Below are 21,970 nucleotides of genomic sequence, written 5' to 3'. Positions count from 1 at the left end.
AGGAGGGTCGCCCAGCTGTCACCTCACCCCTCACCCTTTCTCTACCCGTTAACCCCTCACCCTTTCTCTCCCCTCTTCTCCCTTTACTCCTCGCTTCTCCCTCCCTCTACTCCCTTTAACTCCTTACCCTCTCCCTCCCTCTACTCCCTTCACCCTTTCTCCCCCCTCGCCTCCCCTCTCTTCCTCACCCTATCCCTCTCCCTGTTCCCCTCTCCCTATTCCCCTCCCCTTCCTGTAGGTGCTAAAATGGTCATGATTCATCCTGTCTTTTGTGGTGGTGACGGGAGGATGTGACAGGATATGTTGAAGAATTGACGGGAGGAGGTGACGGGGAGGATAGATGGGGGATGACGGGAGGGGGTGACGGGGAGGATAGATGGGGGATGACGGGGAGGGGGTGACGGGGAGGATAAGGGTGAGGCAAGACAGCAACAATTGAAGGAAGCGTCAAGGACTTACACTGACACATCCTCTCATTGTGTCAACACTTTATAAAGATCTCGTCCAGGCAGTTGGTTGCGACACATAAGTATATAAGTGTGCATTAAGTACAAAAGTGTGCTTAAAGTAATTTTCGCTAGATGATTATAAATAGAGTGAATGAACAGATTTAAAAGGATTAGTACAGATTTATTCTACAGGTATAAGAATTTTTATGTGTTGACAAATTGATATTGGCGGTGTCTTAACAGATTCAAGAGATTCAAGTTTAGATGCATAGTTGTGAGTGTAATGGGGTGGTGACATGGTGAAGCTGATGTTATACTTTACATGTGATTTTGTATATGCTTAAAACGGATGACCTGAAGATTAGACACCCTACTTGATTTCCCTCTGATAATTAAACACCCTAACACTACCTGTAGGGTGGGGGGTAGTTAACGCTACGTTGTGTTAGGTTGACGTTATGGTGTCTACTCATCAGTTGAAATAAGTTAGGGTGCCTAATCTTCAGGTGTTTACTTGAAATCTTTCGTGAATTACTTTTTAAAATCTGGCTTTGGTAAATGGAAAGATTTAAAAACTGAGAGACAGGTAATAGCTGGTGGTGGTGAGGTGAGGTGAGGGAGTATCATCAGGATAGTGTATAAGTGTTTGTGACCTGTTGAGGGATAAGCGGAGGGCCTCAGGCAGGTAGGGAGTGTGGTTACATTTTGGTAGCGGCGGCGGGTAGTTGAGCCTTGCCCCACCCCTGGCCAAGTGTCGCCTCCCACGGGCCGTCCACAGCTTCTAAGATTCACACGCTGGTGGTGTTGTTGAACTCAGTAATGATCAAAGCACCAGTTGTAAGGTGATCGTAGTCTCATTTTCCAATCGAACACAATCCTGCGGGCGATAATTATGACATTGGAAACTGGAGAATCTCTTGCAGCTAATGTTGTCATTCGTGAGCGCTGCTCCAAGCACGAAACAGCATGAAACAAACTTACGGGAGTGAGAAACCTGGGCCTAAAATGCTCTGCCATCAAGGTAGGCAGAGAGTGTGCCCGTGTCTAGGGCTGCCAGAGGTCTATTTTGTCAAGATTATCGATCGATTTTGTCTCCACGACACAGATTCACTTCCTACCTTCCTTACCAGACACGGGGAGGAAGTGTCATTAATAACGTCACTGTGTTGCTGTAGGAAATGCATTTCTGAGCGTGTAAATATCAATGATGGTTGTGGGAGAGTGGAGTGGGCTTCCTCCCACAGAGAGCCAGTTACTCCGGGAGGTGGGACCCAGCCAGCTAGCCAGCCAGGCAGGCGGGCAGGCCGGCGCGCACACAGCCACCTCGCCCGGCACACACACATACACACACACACACACACATACACATACACACACTCTCTCACACACTCACACAGCCCTCAGTGCACTAGTGACACTCCCACCGACCACCAACACACACACACCACTACAAGGAAGGAAAGCGTGTGTGTGGTACGAGAGGTAGAGTCTTGGTGTGTTTACTGTGGTGGTCGACCTGTGGCGGCGTGCAGTGCTCCCAATACTGTAGTGGTGGTCACGTGACTCATAACCATCTGATGAGAGCAACAATTTGTCTTCTGTGATGCCGGAACATTATAAAATGATTCAACACTGAGAAAATTAAAGATTTGTGTTAATTAACTTACCTGTATTTCATAAACCAGGAAATTACCAGTTGAAGAAATATTTGGACTGAAAAATAAACAGGAAAGGTTTTAAGTGTGGGTTTAGTGACCGTGAATCTTGTGATATGATGTAATGAGATGATAGCAGGTGACGAGTGAATCATAGGTACTGAGGAACCGGATTTTACCTGCGTTGAAGTAATTATACGTTGGATCACCTGAAGATTAGGCACCCACCCGAGCTGAAACACCTGAACACTAACCTACCCTACCTTAACCAAACCTCTCCGGGTAGCGTTAGGGTGATCAATCATCAGGTGAAATAAACTATGGGGTGATGCTTAATCTTCAGGTGAGTCAACATCTTAATCGTTCTCCTTCCCACTGCCTGTGACACATTTTTTTAAATAAGTTTCCATCACAGATAAATATGATGAGAAACACAAAACACTTAAATCGTGTCGTATAAAGTGTACAAGTTTTTAAGTAGTGGTGATAAGTGTTATAGAAAGAGTAATCCCGACAGAAGGAAAGTGTTCGAGAAGGTTCTAAAATGAGAAGATTATTATTTTTTTTTAAGGCGTGTTTTTGTGGTTGATTACGAAGATGGGAAATAAAAGAAAAAGTCTAATAAAATATGGTGCAAAAACAGAGTGAAGAGGGTAATAAACATAGAATGATAAACACGGCGATAGGGAAGAAGTATAACAATTATTTGATTGTTACGAAGATAGTGTGAAGAGTATAACAAAATAGGTAAAATACGAAAGAAAGTAATAAAGAAAGAGGGAATTAACTGACGTGTGAGAAGAAATAGATGATAAAAGAGGAGTTAAAGCAAAACAGTGATAAACCTCGATCGATAGGAAGAAGAAGGGGATTAAAGAAGGGAGGTTGAGGAGGAAGAAGAAGGGGGGAGATAAAGGAGGAAATGAAAGGAAATAAGAGAGGGAGGAGGAAAGGGGCGTGGCGCAGTGGAGACTTATGGGAGGTGTGGAAGAAGAGGAAAAGGTAGAGGGAGAGGCAATAAAAGAGAAAATGGAGAGAATGAATAATGGAATAGATATTTATGGAATGTGTGGAGGTGGACGAATGGAATGAGAAGAACAAAATAGAATAAGGAATTAGTGAAAATGAAGTTTAAAGATGTGAGTTTAAGGTGGATAATTAGATGGAGTGTGAAGGTAAAGGAGAACGGGGAATAAACGTGGTGTGATGACCATGGAGAGAGAGTGAGAGAGAGGATAAACGTAGTGAAGTGAGTGTAGGTAGATACACGTTCATGACCAGAGAAAGAGAGAGAAAAGGGAAGAGGCAATAAACCAGGAAATAGAGGAAACGGGGAATAGAAGTGTGTGTGTGTACGTGTGTGTGTGTACGTGTAGGCTGTAGATGTTATATTAATTATGAGCGGCGGGGAAATACTTCCTTCAACAGCTGACGAGGCAGGGAAAATTTTAAGGGAAAAAAAACAGCTTTGGGGAAAATATCTCAGCTTAAGGAAAGACCATAAAGTGACAATTTTTTTCTCCAATAATTTTTTTTTCAATAAATATTTTTACTCGTATGAAACTTTATTTGTATTTATTTGTCATCTGGATCATTTTGTTTGTTGTTGTTTGTTTGTTCTATTTTTTCATTGTTTTCTTTGTTTATCTTTTGTGTTGATTGGTTTTACACATGCACACATACATACTCACATACATACACACATGCACACCTAGTGATGTATATATATTCCCAATGATATATTTGTCCAATGGAATATTTGTCCAGTGGTATATTTGTCCAGTGGTATATTTGTCCAGTGGTATATTTGTCCAGTGGTATATTTGTCCAGTGGTATATTTGTCTAATGGTATAATTATTGTCCAGTGATATAATTATTGTCCAGTGGTATAATTGTTGTCCGGTGGTATATTTGTCCAATGGTATAATTATTGTCCAGTGGTATATTTGTCCAGTGGTATATTTGTCCAGTGATATGATTTTTGTTCAGTGGTATAATTATTGTCCAGTGGTATATTTGTCCAATGGTATATTTGTCCAATGGTGTATTTGTCCAATGGTATATTTGTCCAGTGGTATAATTATTGTCCAATGGCATATTTGTCCAGTGGTATATTTGTCCAGGCAGCTCCAGGTGGTCTTGTTGCCTCAGACAGACGAATCTGTCTCATTTGTCTTTTTCCTCCTCTTCCTTCTTCGTCTTTTTCCTCCTCTTCCTTCTTCGTCTTTTTCCTTCTCTTCCTTCTTCGTTTTCTTCCTCCTCTTCCTTCTTCCTCTTCCTCTTTTATTCTCTTTCTTCTCTTCCGTTTTTTATAATGTTCTTATTTTTCACTCTTCCATTTACCTGCTGATTCTTCCGTTCTTTCTGTCTTTCTTTTTTCGTTATCATTCGTCTCTTTCTCCTCCCCCTCTCTCCCTCTCCTTCTCCCTCCTCCCTCCCTCTCTCATTTATCTTGTCATTTCATTTACTTCTTTTTTGTCTTCGTTATTTTTGCGTCTTTTCTCCTCTTTATTCTTCCCTCCCTTTCTCCCCTGCCCTCCTTTTTCACCTACTTTTTTTCCACCTTCTTCTTCATTTTGTCTTTTCCTCCTTCTCCTTCATCCTTCCCTTTATTCCTCCTTCTTATTCTCCTCCTTATTCCTCCTGCGTGTCCACAAACCGGCGCGACTGCCAACAAATTGCGATGCAAGTGTCCTCTCCCCGTCCCTTCTGCCCCCTCTTCCCTCCCCCCTCTTCCTCTCCCCCACCTCCACACCTTCCCCTCTCTGCTCTCCTCCTTTCTGTCATGTTCTCTCCTCTACTCTCTCCCCCAATCTCTCCTCCTCTCCTTCCTTCCATCCTCCCCCCACTGTCCCCAGAACGGATACGTGACCAGACAATTTTTCGTCATCTGAGTAGAATTTCAATATTTGTGTGATGCTCAGTGTGTGTGTGTGTGTGTGTGTGTGTGTGTGTGTGTGTGTACAAGAGCTAGGACAGGTACAATCACAACACAGGTAAAACAATGTTACAGTTACCGGTATAGTTATTAGATCAAGTACAGGTAAAGATAACTTGAGACAGGTACAGTTACAGAACAAATCATACAGTTATCGATACACCTACAAGTACAGATACCCGGTACAACAACATTACAGATTCAGGTACAAATACATGGGAAATAATACATACACAGAAGGAGGAGGAAGAGGTGCAGGTAACTAGCAGAAACATGAAAGGAGATGATGAGAGAGAGAGAGAGATAATCTTCGGAAAGGAGGGAACCTGATAAAGAAAGAAAAGAAAAAAAATTGCATCGAAGAAAAAAAGAAAAGAAAATTGATAAAAGAATGAAATGGAGGAAATAATCAAATGAAGGAAACAGGAAAAACGAGAAACAGATTTGGTGAGAGGGGAAAGACGGGGATAAATGACGTATGGGAGATAGAAGAGAGATGAAGAAAAATTGGGTGAGAGAATTCACGACCATAAAATGAGATCCTGGTAGTGGGGGGGTGAGGGAGCTAGTGTGTGAGAGAAGGGGAATGAGGAGGAGGGAGATGAGGGAAGGAGGGCTGCCGAGGGGAAGGGGAGGGATGCCTGAGGGAAGGAGGGTGCCTGAGGGGAAGGAGGGATGCCTGAGGGAAGGAGGGCTGCTGGGGGGGGGCTGCCTGGGGGGAAGGAGGGCTGCCTGGGGGGAAGGAGGGCTGCCTGGGGGGAAGGAGGGCTGCCTGAGGGGAAGGAGGGATGCCTGAGGGGAAGGGAGGGCTGCCTGGGGGAAGGAGTGGCTGCCTGGGGGAAGGAGGGATGCCTGAGGGAAGGAGTGGATGCCTGAGGGAAGGAGTGGCTGCCTGGGGAAGGTGGCTGCCTGGGAGTGGCTGCCTGAGGGGAACAATAATGGTCTATTTCCAGGTCACGTTATTGGGTTAATGGCTGGCCTGGATCTGAACACTTCCCCTTAACGTTCCAGGGTGTTGGTCATTCATTCCTCCCACCTCCCCTCTTTTCCCCTCTCTCACTTTATTTCATCTCTCCTCTCACCTTCCCTCCTTTCCCCTCCTTTCTCTCTCCCTCCTCTTACCACCCCTATTTTCCTCTCTCCTATCTCTCCTTTGCTTTCTCTTACTTTCCCTCTTCTCCCCTTTCTCTTACCTCCCCTTCCCTCTCTTTCATCTACCTCCCTAAAACATTTTCAATCTTCTCTCTCTTCTCTCCTCCTCCTCCTCCTCCTCTCTCTTTCCATTTCCCTCCTCCTTCAGTTTCCTGTTCTTTCTTTATCTCCTCCTCTTCCTTTCATCTCCCTCTTATCTCCCCTTGTTTCACCATCTCTTATCTTCCCTTCCTCCTTTCCTTTTACCCTCTCTTGCCTTCTTTTCCCTCTTTACCTTCCCCTCCTTTTTCTCTTTTTACTCCCCTTCCCTCCCTCCCTCCCTTCCTCTCCCCTCCCTTCCTCCTCCCCCTCCCTCCCCTCCCTCCCTTCCCCTCTCCCCTCCCCTCCTCCCTCCCCCTCCTTCCCTCCTCCCCCTCCCCCTCCCTCCCTCCCCTCCCCCTCCCTCCCCTCTTCCCTCCCCTCTTCCCTCTCCCTCCCTCCCCTCCCCCTCCCCCCCTCCCTCCCCTCTTCCTCCCTTTTTACCTCTCCTCCCCTCCCTCCCTCTCCTCTCCCCTCTCCCCCTCTCTCTCCCCTCCCCTCCTCCCCCGATGTCATTTCTCCCCTCTGCTCAGTCGTCACCGCCCCTTCCGTGTGTGTGTGTGTGTGTGTGTGAGGGAGAACATCTGAAGTTGGCTCATTAGTCCTCACCTTCGTCGGGATTCACAAAGATGCGTAATATTAGTATCCCTCTTAAACGAAATATAACATACGCTTAATTGTGTCTTTGTGTTGAGCTAAAAATAAAGACAATCCCAATAATGGCACCGAAAATATCCTGAGACTGTACTGTACGTTTAAATATATACATGGTTACGTTTATTTTAGCACCAGGTAGGAGATATCTAATTAAAAGTAGTATTATGGGAGAAAAAATATTGATTACCTGAAGATTTAGACACTTCAACTTATTTCACCTGAAGATTAGACCCCAACTTATTTTACCTGAGTTAGAGATCAGCTTATTTCACCTGAAGATTAGACACTGCAACTTATTTCACCTGAAGATTAGAGCCACAACTTATTTCACCTGAGGATTAGAGATCAACAGCTACTTGAAGATTAGACACTTCAACTTACACACCGAATTAGAGCTAGCTTATTTCACCTGAGGATTAGAGATCCCAGCTTATTTCACCTGAAGATTAGAACTGCAACTTATTTCACTGAAGATTAGACACTTAAGCTTATTTCACCTGAAGATTAGGTACAGCTTATTTCACCCGAAGAGTAGATACCTCAGCTTATTTCCAGGTCATCATTAAACACCCTAACACTAACCTAACTTAACCCTAACCAACCTAGCCCCTCCACCTCCCCCAAGGTAGCGTTAGGGTGTCAGTGCGGACTATTACCATGAACAATATTTACTTATACTAAACATCTGGTGTTTCTAAGTGACCGTAGTGATGGTTTTACAAGTGTACGTTGGTTTATAAGTGTATGTAGTGTCAAGTTTATAAGTGCACGTAGTGATGAAAGTGTCTTATTGAACACAGATGATCGAAGATGACTTACACTTAACACTTATACGTTAAATTACGCCTGAGAGTAAATATAAATAAAAAAAAACGAAAAAAAATAATCTACCTACGAGACGGTGTGGTGTTTAATGACTTCGTGAACACCTGCTACAGTACAATGCCCAGCAGATGTAAACATGACCAGAGGAACATAGACCTCACCTTACACAAATGATACAAACCACACAAGACACGACTGAACCACCACCGTCTTCCATCACCACCACTAGGAGGAGTCAGCCGCCACCACCTAATGATTCGACCTACGACTCCCCAACCCAACCATGGCGGCCATCTCTTCTATTTCTTACCCGTAGAGGACAGAGGGTAGGTGGATGATGATGGGAGAGAGAGAGAGAGAGAGAGAGAGAGAGTTGGGTGGTTTAGATGTAAGAGAGAATGTGAGAAATTAATGTTGATTTATTCTACTGGTCAGTTATTATTATTATTATTATGTTGTTGTGTACCGTGTTGAGGCGTCTCTGGTGGGTGTGTGTGTGTGTGTGTGTGTGTGTGTGTGTGTGTGTGTGTGTGTGTGTGTGTGTGTGTGTGTGTGTGTCAGGGAGCACCACAACCACTGCACCCTCCCCATACACCCGCTGATATACAGATAACAGGTGTGTAAGCCGCCACCTGCACACACACACACACACACACACCTCTATGTCGTCTTCCCTCCACATCCCTCCTTCCTTTGTTCCTCTCTCTCTCCTTCCCTCAGCGCCCTTTCTCTTCCCTCCCTACCTCCCCTCTCCACCCATCCCTTTTCTCAGAATATCTTCCTGCACCTTCCAAGTTCCCTCCCTCCCCCCCTCCTGCCCCAGCCACCTCGCAAACAACCCTAGGTGTCAAAATGCCCTTGCCCCCCCTCCTGCATGGTTCCTGGTATATTCGTGATCCATAGTTACTTCCGCGTGACCCTCCGCTGAAACTCGAGGAGGGAGGAGGAGGTGGGCGTGGCTGTGTAGTGGACCCGGCCCGGATGCTCGAAGTGTTTATAAATTTTTATTTTTTTATTATTTTTTTTAATAACTGGATAAAGTGAGAACCACCTGACTCACTTACGATGCGACACAAAGATTGATTCTCATTATATTCTTTCGTTACATTTCATCTTTCTCTTAATAGATGTGAGAATGCGTCCACATCTATCAAAATTAACTTAAGGTAGAAAAGATGAATTCTCTGATGTTCTTAACCATATATTTTTGTTTTGTGTTTTATCCCACCGTGAGAGGAGATGTGAGAACGCCTCCAGGTTTCTCCAAATAGCTTAGGACACCATGAACTGAGAAATCCTGTCGTCGAAATCACTATGGTGGAGAAATTTGACACCGGGACAATGTGAGAATGTTTTAAGGTATTATTCTCATGTACCTGTAATCAGTCAGTCAAGACTTATGAATGTAAACAAACTCGAAAATTAAAATAAAAAATGTGAGGAAAGGGCAAGTGATAAAGATCAGAATGACGTGAAACAAAGATGAGAGGAGCTCGTTAGAGAAAAATCAAAGAGGAGCGTTAAAGTACTCACAATGTGTTGTCAGAGGCTGTGGGGGGAGGGATCTTAAAACGATATATATTTTTTTAACCTACAACACTTAAAAGGTTTGTCAATACTGGAGGCGAGAGAGAGAGTATTGTTGTGTGTGTGTAAGGAGGGAGATGAGTTGGGGTTGTGATGGAGAGGGAGGACAGAGGGGTTGTGGTGATGGGAAAAGAGCTTGAAGAGATGTGGGTTCTGAGGTGAGAGTGGGCTGAAGAAGAGGTCGAGAGGTGGGCTGAGGAAGGAGAGGTTAAGGAGGAGAGAAAGGAGGGTAGAGGTGTGGTAAGAGAGGAGGGAGGGAGGGGGACTAGCTATTGTATGGCTTCTCAGTCTTCTTTAGGTAAACATTGAGATAGACAATGGATAGACGGGCTGGATAGTTACAATACGGAGGTGATAGACAGCAGGCGGATGAATAGACACACAGCTGATAGATAGAGAGACAGATAGACGAGCAGAGGATAGGTAAGAAGGAGATAAATAAACAAGATGGGTAGAGAGTGGATAGGTAAGCGACCAAGTCCTCAACATTTGGATCAGATGAGAGAGAGAGAGAGAGAGCGCATTGTATAGGATCCGGACTTGATGAATGGCGAATCACGGGCGAGTGGGGAGTTGATTGTTTGGAAGAGGAGGAGGATTGGGGAGTGCATTGTGTTGGAGAGAGAGAGCAGTAATGATTGTGTCTCTGTGTAACCAAACAGCATATTATTCCTCAGCTCATAAACACCTATTGACTAGACACAAACATATACCACATTTACCTCTTGATCATAATCCCAAACACTGTAATGAAGTCATAATAGTCACAGGTGTTTCCTACTCATTGTAACCCGGAAACAGCGACGGGTTAGGCACGGCTCACGTTACAGCACTGATGTCTCTGTAATAATGATGATGATGATATTAATCGGAATATAAATAATGGAAGTCATCATAAAAATAACGACAAAGCCTAAGAGGATACCTTATGTAGATAATAGTAATAATGATAATAAAAAATTAATAAATAAGTAAATGGAAGAAAAAGACGGACTCATTAGTAACTGATTTTGTAATGATGGTGTTGAAGGTGAACCACACACAGTCTCTCTCTCTCTCTCTCTCTCTCTCTCTCTCTCTCTCTCTCTCTCTCTCTCTCTCTCTCTCTCTCTCTCTCTCTCTCTCTCTCTCTCTCTCTCTCTCTCCTTAGTAATACAATCACACGCACGCTTACCACATGTTCCTGCCTCACCTCTTGTCTCACAAGGACTGCCTCTTCCACTGGGGTCATCGGGGGGTTAGAGATCCAATATCTCCATCGGAAGAACGAGAGAGGGAGAATAACAATTCTTAGCGTCAGGTCAGGGAGTTCAAACACCCTCCGTGCGTCAAGGGCAATTCTTGGGGTCATTCTCTATACTTGTCTGTGGTTTAGCCAAGTTTACGGTACAATAGGGTCCGTTTTTTATGAATTCTCTTTCTCATTGTTTGAGTTGGTAGATATCTGCCTACCTGCCTCTCTGTCTGTCATATCTACCCACCTGTCACAACCACCATCCTTCTGACCACCCACCTACCACAACAACCATACATTCTGACCACCCACTTACCACAACCACCATCCTTCCTGACCACCCACCTATTACAACCACCCTTCCTGCCACCCACCTACCACAACCACCATCCCTTCTGACCACCCACCAACCACAACCACCATCCCTTCTGACCACCCACCTACAACCACCATCCCTTCTGACCACCCACCTACCACAACCACCATCCCTCCTGACCACCCACCTACTCACTGCATCACTCTCTATATCTCTCGCCCTGCTTCTCGCACTATAGAGGCTGTCAGCTCTCCCCTGGACTATCAAATTACACTGTCAACTTGTTTAGGCTCATGCGCCCGCGCCTGCCCACACATGCGCCGCCGCAGAAAGCCACCCAAGACCCATTACACGCCGCCAGAGATTTGACCAACTTATCCCTCACCAGCAGAGTCGATTTTCCCGTAGACGTCGAGGCTAGGGGATAATGCCTCCTATCCTGAGTTGTTTACCCCGGGGCGTTGAGGATGAGGATAGACCACGTAGGATGGAGGGATAGTGTCACCCTGTTGGTTTCGTTCCCTGTGTTAGTTCCCTTCAACCGTAAACTTAGGGTATATTTTGGTTCGTTGGTTTGTTTATTTCCTTGGCTGTGGGTTTTTTCTCCAATGCTGTTCTGGAAATCCTTGTAGAAGAAGGTTGAGGTTTTAAACATGTGTTCTGTTGGATATAAAGTGTATGCGTGTGTCTTATTGGGGTTAAATCACTCACTCGTTCAGGCATTGCGATTCTTGAAACCTTTAGAAACTATTGTATCGGTTATCTGTTGCTCTTAATGTTTACCTTTGACGGCCCGAGTCTTTATAAACACCTATCTTATTGTGGTCTAATCTAATGGTTAAGTTTGGTTCTATATGACTGAGACCCTATCAAGGCCAGGGAGGGGTCTATTAGGACTGAGCCCCATTTTGACGACTTAAAACTGGCGATGATTCAACTCGACACCGTCAGCCTCGGCCAGCAGCATACAGTACAACCTTCCTCATGTCCTCCTGTTGCTAGTGTCTGTTCCACTGCCCGCCACCACCCTCCTTTCCCCTCTCTCCTCTCACCCGCCTCTCCTTCTCACCCCTCTCACCCCTCTCCCTTCTCACCCTCTCTCTCTATCCCTCACTCTCTCCCCTCCTCCTCTCTCTCCCCTCACTCTTCTCACCCCCACGTCCCTCCTCCACCCCCTCCCCACCGCCTCAACAACAGTGACGTAAATACCAAGTTACTCCGGGTGCTCACATACACGCACTTGATTGCTTCATGTGTGTGTGTGTGTGTTTTACCTCTACACCTCTCACCTGCATTGTTACCACCACACCACCTCTCACCTGCACTGTTACCACCCAATACACCACCTCTCACCTGCACTGTTACCACCACCAATACACCTGTCACCTGCACTGTTACCACCACCAATACATCACCTGTCACCTGCACTGTTACCACCACCAATACACCACCTCTCACCTGCACTGTTACCACCACCAATACTCCACCTGTCACCTGCACTGTTACCACCACCAATCACCACCTCTCACCTGCTGTTACCACCAATACACCACCTCTCCTGCTGTTACCACCACCAATACACCACCTCTCACCTGCACTGTACCACCAATACACCACCTCTCACCTGCACTGTTACCCACCACCAATACCTGTCACCTGTTACCACCGCCAATACACCACCTCTCACCTGCACTGTTACCACCACCAATACTCCACCTGTCACCTGCACTGTCACCACCACACCACCTGTCACCTGCTGTTACCACCACCAATACACCACCTGTCACCTGCACTGTACCACCACCAATACACCACCTGTCACCTGTTACACCACCAATACCACCTGTCACCTGCATTGTTCACCACCAATACACCACCTGTCACCTGCACTGTTACCACCACCACCACCTCTCACCTGTACTGTTACCACCACCAATACCACCTCTCACCTGCACTGTTACCACCACCAACACACCTGTCACCTGCATTGTACCACCACCAATACACCACCTGTCACCTGCACTGTTACCACCACCAACCTCACCTCTCCTGCACTGTTACCACCACCAATACACCAACTCTCACCTGCACTGTTACCACCAATACTCCACCTGTCACCTGCACTGTTACCACCACCAATACACCAACTCTCACCTGCACTGTTACCACCAATACACCACCTCTCACCTGCACTGTTACCTCCAATACACCACCTCTCACCTGTACTGTTACCACCACCAATACACCAACTCTCACCTGCACTGTTCCACCACCAAAATACACCACCTGTCACCTGCATTGTTACCACCACCACCTCTCACCTGTACTGTACCACCACAATACCACCTCTCACCTGCACTGTTACCACCACCAATACACCACCTGTCACCTGCATTGTTACCACCACCAATACTCCACCTGTCACCTGCATTGTTACCACCACCACCACATCTCACCTGTACTGTTACCACCACCAATACACCACCTGTCACCTGCACTATTACCACCACATCACCTGTCACCTGCACTGTTATTATTAATTGTAGTATAAATGGGAAATTTACCATTCGCTATTCACGTATCTTATATCATAACACTGTCATAATATTGATCAAGTTAGGCGTAGATGAGACAAAATCCGATGCATATCTCCTGCCAAACACCCACACACACACACACACACGGAACTGGTCAGCTAGCTGTTTCGTTGTTCAGTAATTTTAGCCACGGATTCCTCGCCTTGCCACTGTGATTGCTTCTTATCTGAGGTTCTGTAAATCAAAGTTCTTCAGTATAGAGGCAGTAGTAATCATAGTTCTTCAGTATAGAGGCAGTAGTGATCATAGTTCTTCAGTATAGAGGCAGTAGTGATCATAGTTCTTCAGTATAGAGGCAGTAGTAATCATAGTTCTTCAGTATAGAGGCAGTAGTGATCATAGTTCTTCAGTATAGAGGCAGTAGTGATCATAGTTCTTCAGTATAGAGGCAGTAGTGATCATAGTTCTTCAGTATAGAGGCAGTAGTGATCATAATTCTTCAGTATAGAGGCAGTAGTGATCATAGTTCTTCGGTGAGGCAGTAGTGATCATAGTTCTATTTCATTATAGAGGCGGTAGTGATCATAGTTCTTCAGTATAGGGGCAGTAGTGATCATAGTTCTTCGAGTATGAAGGCAGTAGTGATCTTAGTTCTTCAGTATAGAGGCGGTAGTGATCATAGTTCTTCAGTATAGAGCAGTAGTAATCATAGTTCTTCAGCATAGAACGGTAGTAATCATGGATTCTTCAGTATGAGGCATTAGTGATCATAGTTCTTCCGAGCCCATAAGGGCAGTAGTGATCATAGTTCTTCAATATAGGGCAGTAGTAATCATAGTTCTTCAATTATAGAGGCAGTAGTGATCAAGTTCTTCAGTATAGAGGTAGTAATCATAGTTCTTCAGTATAGAGGCAGTAGTAATCATAGTTCTTCAGTATAGAGGCAGTAGTAATCATAGTTCTTCAGTATAGAGGCAGTAGTGATCATAGTTCTTCAGTATAGAGGCAGTAGTGATCATAGTTCTTCAGTATAGAGGCAGTAGTGATCATAGTTCTTCAGTATAGAGGCAGTAGTGATCATAGTTCTTCAGTATAGAGGCAGTAGTAATCATAGTTCTTCAGTATAGAGGCAGTAGTGATCATAGTTCTTCAGTATAGAGGCAGTAGTGATCATAGTTCTTCAGTATAGAGGCAGTAGTGATCATAGTTCTTCAGTATAGAGGCAGTAGTGATCATAATTCTTCAGTATAGAGGCAGTAGTAATCATAGTTCTTCAGTATAGAGGCAGTAGTGATCATAGTTCTTCAGTATAGAGGCAGTAGTAATCATAGTTCTTCAGTATAGAGGCAGTAGTAATCATAGTTCTTCAGTATAGAGGCAGTAGTGATCATAGTTCTTCAGTATAGAGGCAGTAGTGATCATAGTTCTTCAGTATAGAGGCAGTAGTGATCATAGTTCTTCAGTATAGAGGCAGTAGTAACTATAGTTCTTCAGTATAGAGGCAGTAGTAATCATAGTTCTTCAGTATAGAGGCAGTAGTAATCATAGTTCTTCAGTATAGAGGCAAGCAGTAGTGATTATAGTTCTTCAGCATAGAGGCAGTAGTGATCATAGTTCTTCAGTATAGAGGGCAGTAGTATCATAGTTCTTTCAGTATAGAGGCAGTAGTGATCATAGTTCTCAGTATAGAGGCAGTAGTAATCACAGTTCTCAGTATAGAGGCAGTAGTGATTATAGTTCTTCAGTATAGAGGCAGTAGTGACTGCAGTTCTTCAGTATAGAGGCAGTAGGTGATCATAGCTCTTCAGTATAGAGGCAGTAGTGACTGCAGTTCTCAGCAGAGGCAGTAGTAATATAGTTCTTCAGTATAGAGGCAGTAGTAATCATAGTTCTTCAGTATAGAGGCAGTAGTGATCATAGTTCTCAGTATAGGAGGCAGTGACTCAGTTCTTCAGTATAGAGGCAGTAGTAATCATAGTTCTTCAGTATAGAGGCAGTAGTAATCATAGTTCTTCAGTATAGAGGCAGTAGTAATCATAGTTCTTCAGTATAGAGGCAGTAGTGATCATAGTTCTTCAGTATAGAGGCAGTAGTGATCATAGTTCTTCAGTATAGAGGCAGTAGTGATCATAGTTCTTCAGTATAGAGGCAGTAGGGATCATAGTTCTTCAGTATAGAGGCAGTAGTGATCATAATTCTTCAGTATAGAGGCAGTAGTGATCATAGTTCTTCAGTATAGAGGCAGTAGTGATCATAGTTCTTCAGTATAGAGGCAGTAGTGATCATAGTTCTTCAAAGTAGAGGCAGTAGTAATCATAGTTCTTCGTATAGGAGGCAGTAGTGATCATAGTTCTCAGTATAGAGGCAAAACAGTGATCATAGTTCTTCAGTATAGAGGCAGTAGTGATCATAGTTCTTCAGTATAGAGGCAGTAGTGATCATAGTTCTTCAGTATAGAGGCAGTAGTGATCATAGTTCTTCAGTATAGAGGCAGTAGTGATCATAGTTCTTCAGTATAGAGGCAGTAGTGATCATAGTTCTTCAGTATAGAGGCAGTAGTGATCATAGTTCTTCAGTATAGAGGCAGTAGTGATCATAGTTCTTCAGTATAGAGGCAGTAGTGATCATAGTTCTTCAGTATAGAGGCAGTAGTGATCATAGTTCTTCAGTATAAATCGCTGTACCTGTGTTTGTGTCTTTATATGTACCTGTATTTACACTTCTACCTGTATTTTCACCTGTACCTGTATTTACACTTCTACCTGTATTTACACCTGTACCTGTATTTACACCTCTACCTGTATTTTCATCTCTACCTGTATTTACACTTCTACCTGTATTTACACCTCTACCTGTATTTACATCTCTACCTGTATTTACACCTCTACCTGTATTTACACCTCTACCTGTATTTACACCTCTACCTGTATTTACACCTCTACCTGTATTTACATCTCTACCTGTATTTTCATCTCTACCTGTATTTACACCTCTACCTGTATTTACACCTCTACCTGTATTTACACTTCTACCTGTATTTACACCTCTACCTGTATTTACACCTCTACCTATATTTTCATCTCTACCTGTATTTACACTTCTACCTGTATTTACACCTCTACCTGTATTTACATCTCTACCTGTATTTTCATCTACCTGTGTTACACTTCTACTATATATTTACCTCTACCTGTATTTTACCTCTACCTGTATTTACACCTCTACCTGTATTTACACTTCTACCTGTATTTACACCTCTACCTGTATTTACACCTCTACCTGTATTTACACCTCTACCTGTATTTACCTGTATTTACACCTCTACCTGTATTTACACCTCTACCTGTATTTACACCTCTACCTGTATTTACACCTCTACCTGTATTTACACCTCTACCTGTATTTTCATCTCTACCTGTATTTACACCTCTACCTGTATTTACACCTCTACCTGTATTTACACCTCTACCTGTATTTTCACCTCTACCTGTATTTACACCTCTACCTGTATTTTCACCTCTACCTGTATTTACACCTCTACCTGTATTTACACCTCTACTTGTATTTACACCTCTACCTGTATTTACACCTCTACCTGTATTTTCACCTCTACCTGTATTTACACCTCTACCTGTATTTTCATCTCTACCTGTATTTACACCTCTACCTGTATTTACATCTCTACCTGTATTTACACCTCTACCTGTATTTACACCTCTACCTGTATTTACACCTGTATTTACACCTCTACCTGTATTTACACCTCTACCTGTATTTACACCTCTACCTGTATTTTCACCTCTACCTGTATTTACACCTCTACCTGTATTTACACCTCTACCTGTATTTTCATCTCTACCTGTATTTACACCTCTACCTGTATTTACACTCTCTACCTGTATTTTCACACCTGTATTTACTCTACCTGTATTTACACCTCTACCTGTATTTACACCTCTACCTGTACACCTCTACCTGTATTTACACCTCTACCTGTATTTACACCTCTACCTGTATTTACACCTCTACCTGTATTTACATCTCTACCTGTATTTACACCTCTACCTGTATTTACACCTCTACCTGTATTTACACCTCTACCTGTATTTTCACACCTGTATTTTCACCTCTACCTCTACCTGTATTTACACCTCTACCTGTATTTACACCTCTACCTGTATTTACACCTCTACCTGTATTTTCACACCTGTATTTACACCTCTACCTGTATTTACACCTCTACCTGTATTTACACCTGTATTTACACCTCTACCTGTATTTTCACCTCTACCTGTATTTACACCTCTACCTGTATTTTCATCTCTACCTGTATTTACACCTCTACCTGTATTTACACCTCTACCTGTATTTACATCTCTACCTGTATTTACACCTCTACCTGTATTTAAACCTATACTTGTATATATTTGTTAATGTACTCGTTATTATTCTTTCCATGATTTAGAATGAATGAAAAGTAAATGGAATGATGAATGAATGAAGAATGAAGGGAAAGATGAATGAAGTGTGAAGTGAATGCTAAATATAAATAATTTGAAGTCATAGATAGTAAAGATTTTTTTTATTTATTTGCATGTATGTATATGTTTCGCTCCGTGATGGTGATGCTTAGTGGTAGTGGTTATTCTGGTGCATGGTGGGTATGGCCCTGTCTTGCCCCTGCTCCACCCCCTCAGCCTCCCTCCCTCCCTCCCTCCCTCCTTCCTGTCTCACTTTCCCTGCCAAGATTCTCATTCGCGCGCCACACCCAGACTGGTCGCATTAACACACACACACACACACAAACTTATGCTATTCTTTCTCTCTCTCGTTTAATCTCTTTGTATTTGTTTACCTTTATTCCTCCTGTCTCTTCTTTGTCTTCCTCTTTAACGTTAGTTTGTGTGTGTGTGTGTGCTCAGGTACAGTTTGTATAAGTGTGTGTGCTTGTGTTTACATTGTGGAGGTATGGGTATGTAGCGGGTATGTGTGTAGATATTCTCTGCAGGTATATATGTATGTATGTATGTATTGGTATGTATGTATGTATGTTTCTGTTTACATTTTGTATGCATGTATGATTGTGTTTACATTGTGTGGGTATATGTATTTGCTATCATTAAATCAGTTATAATACACTTTTGAAAAGTATTTGAGCAAGTAATGCTACAACACAGTGTGGCCAGTGCAAGTACTATATACAGTAATGGGTCACCGCTGTAACGTCATCAACTTTAGCTCTGCCCCATTCAATGACGTCATGCTACCTGTGGTGACCACAAGGACTACGGCTTTGCCTTTGACATTTGATTGTTTCATATTTTTTTAGAATACTCGTAAGGCTAAGGCTGTTCTGTAGCCAGGTATAACATAATGAATGCCTTATGTTCTCATAGTCCTCCAAAAAAATAAATGATATAGAAAAAAAAGCACAATATTACAAGGAAACACCCGTGGGGTGCCGGACATTTCGCTGATGACACGGACGAAGCAAGTAAATTTTTTAGCTTATTAGCAACGCAAATATTTTCGTTTTGCCAGACATGGCGAGATGAATGTCTGAGGGTACTCCGGACAACTGGATATTGCCTTACAATGTATACTTAAGAAAATAGAGCAAGTTTCTCTAGGCGTTAAGCAACACGACCGTCGGTGGTGAATTAAGTGGTGTAACTCTGGTTTTTCGTATATTTGGGGCAGTACTATTTTTTTTGTCAGACATGGCAAGAACAATGTCTCACGGTCTTCTGGATGACCTGATATTGACTGACATTGCAAAATTAAGAAACTGCAAGTCTTCCCTCGCGTCTTAAAACAAGCGCGGTGTTGACACCCACGTACGGATGTACTTAACTTTAATTTTTTCAAGATTTTTAAAAATGTTCAGAGTGTTTTTGGGTCACATATAGCATGAGGAATATCTCACCTTCCTGTAGATACCTGGATATCGACAAACATTCCAGAATTAAAGAGATACAAAAGAAATAAGAACGCTCTTCAAACAAGTTCTCGGCTAGCCTTATGTGTTATTTTATCAGAACGCTTGCGGACATTTATCCATCTATCACACCGTGATACATACAGGTGTAGCATCATCAACAGGGCAGGTGTATCATCAAGAGTACAGGTGTATCATCATCAACAGTACAGGTGTATCAACATCAATAGTACAGGTGTATCATCAAGAGTACAGGTGTATCATCAAGAGTACAGGTGTATCATCAACAGTACAGGTGTATCATCAACAGTACAGGTGTATCATCAACAGTACAGGTGTATCATCATCAACAGTACAGGTGTATCATCAACAGTACAGGTCTATCATCAACAACAGTACAGGTGTATCATCAAAAGTAGTATAGGTGTGTCATCATCAACAGTAGGACAAGTATTATCATCAACAGTACAGGTGTATAGTCAACAGTACAGGTGTATCATCATCAACAGTACAGGTGTATCATCATCAACAGTACAGTATCAACAACAGTAGTACAGGTGTATCATCATCAACCGTACATGTGTATCATCAACAGGACAGGCGTATCATCAACTGTAGTACCGGTGTATCAGCAACAGTAGTACAGGTGTAGCATCATCAACAGTACAGGTGTATCATCATCAACAGTAGTACAGGTGTATCATCATTACAGGGTGTTGCTGGAAGTCTTGGTAGATAGCTGTAAAATAAATTATGATTATATTGTGCACAGTTGATGTTAACTGGGTCTCACATACACAGTAACCATCTTGAGAGCAACTTAGTGCATGAGAGGCTACGTGATAGAGGCTGACAGTAGTGTGTGTATGTCTAGTGTTATTGTATAGACAGAATCCATACTGCACACGTTTTCTGTGCTTAGCTTCTTTATTAATACAGACATCAGTGTGCATCAAGTTATCCTGCAATTCACTTCCTAATGTGTGTCTCGTTTACCCATTACATGATTTTATCATTTCTAATACACTTGTTTACCGGCCCTGTTCAGTTATATATGTATTACCATATATTCTGTGTAATATACTGTACACTATTCTTGCACCTGGTCTGATATATTCACGTGTCTAACCCCAAATAATATAGTATACTGCATCTGGCGAGTTATATCCTTGTATATACCCCTGTATACTGAATCTGGTGAGCTATGCCCTCTGTGTGTTGTATTGCATCTGCCTCGTGCATTCATTTCAGAATTCCCAGGCGTTGGTCAAAGATATTCTTAGCAGTGTTGTTTTGCCAAGAAACTCAGTAATGTACGACCCCATGTACGCCGGGACTTACTCCCACTAAGGTTCCATAGGTGAAGCTCTCTCAGAGGTGTTAAAGGTGGTAGCCTACAGGTAGTGGTAATAGTAGTAGCATTAACCTTCAAGTAGTAGTGATAGTAACTAGTCCACACACTCACTGCCTGGTACAAGGATATCCTTCCTACACAAACTTGCTGTCTCATTCCTCCTTCCATGTACTGTACTGTGTTTACTGTTACTGTATGTTTTGCGCTTTTAATGTATTGTGTACTATTTCTCATGTATGTTGTTTCATGCTCAAAACAGCGTATTTTCTTACTCGGGATTTTTCATTGAAGTGATCAGTGTTGAGACATAGTCACTGTTTAGTTATGTATCGTCCTCACCTGTCGATATCCACCCAGTTGCTTCCAGGATGTATTAACAATATCGATGGTACCAAAAGGTTATCTGATTAGTGCGGTCTATGTGTATACAGCAAGTTAACGAGTTGCAAGACCTAGTGTCAAGGAACAGTCTGATTAGACTGGACAACTCGCCAACTGCAGTGGTTAACCATTACCCCCGGAACATGATTTGCAATTATTGCTGGGTAGACAGAGGCAAATGGCTTAAAGAAACAGGCCCATAGTTTCACCCTCGTGCTGACCATCACTCCAGAGGTCGCCATAATAATAATAACAGGTGGATGATGGCAATCTTGGAATGTACACAAGGAATATCCAAAGATGGATGTATGTTAGAGTGTAGTTATGGCGGAAGCTTATCATTTGCGATTTTTGGCCATCTTAAGACTATAAAAGACTTGGTAATTCCCTTTACCATTTATTCTGGAAGAACCAGGGCCGGAAATATGTCCTCTGGTGGAGTGTTCATCAGACTAATACTCCAAGATTACGGGGTTTGAGCTTCAAGTTGTGGAAGGATCCAAAAGTAGGGCTCAGAACAGTCCTTTTTAGGGCAATAGTGGAGGAAGCTTATCATTTGGGGATTTGCCAGCTTGAAATTTAAAGGTCAGGTGGTCCAGCTTAAAGGGGAGGGTCCACAACAGAAATGCTCTGAGGCAGGGAGCTGTAGACCAGTCAGATGCTGCTTCTGTGTCATCTCTTCCTCTTAAAGATGCTGCTAGTGTGTCTGTAGGGTGATGGTGAGATACAGGGGGGTGATAATGAAGGAAAGGAGGGGATGTAGGGTGATATTTTGAAACAGGAAGAGTTGATAGTGAAAGGGTATAGCAAGGTAAGGTAAAAAATTATTTGCAATTTCGTATCCTGAAGAAGACTTGGCTGTCAGGGG

General features: G+C 43.1%; 1 protein-coding gene and 1 long non-coding RNA gene across 3 annotated transcripts in view; both read left to right on the top strand.

The window, feature by feature from the left end:
* Window positions 1-21,970, top strand: part of LOC121872638 — a 70,583-nt gene that overhangs the window by 41,118 nt on the left and 7,495 nt on the right. The window lies entirely within an intron of this gene.
* Window positions 1,820-7,789, top strand: LOC121872639. Its single transcript, XR_006090131.1, has 2 exons — window positions 1,820-1,931; window positions 7,630-7,789. It is a non-coding gene; the product is annotated as an uncharacterized LOC121872639 (long non-coding RNA).

This window comes from Homarus americanus, unplaced genomic scaffold (assembly GCF_018991925.1).
Source record: "Homarus americanus isolate GMGI-L3 unplaced genomic scaffold, GMGI_Hamer_2.0 scaffold39155, whole genome shotgun sequence".
NCBI classification, from domain to species: Eukaryota; Metazoa; Arthropoda; class Malacostraca; order Decapoda; family Nephropidae; genus Homarus; species Homarus americanus.
Note: the sequence above shows the minus strand (reverse complement) of the source record. Positions and strands in the feature narration are given on the sequence as shown.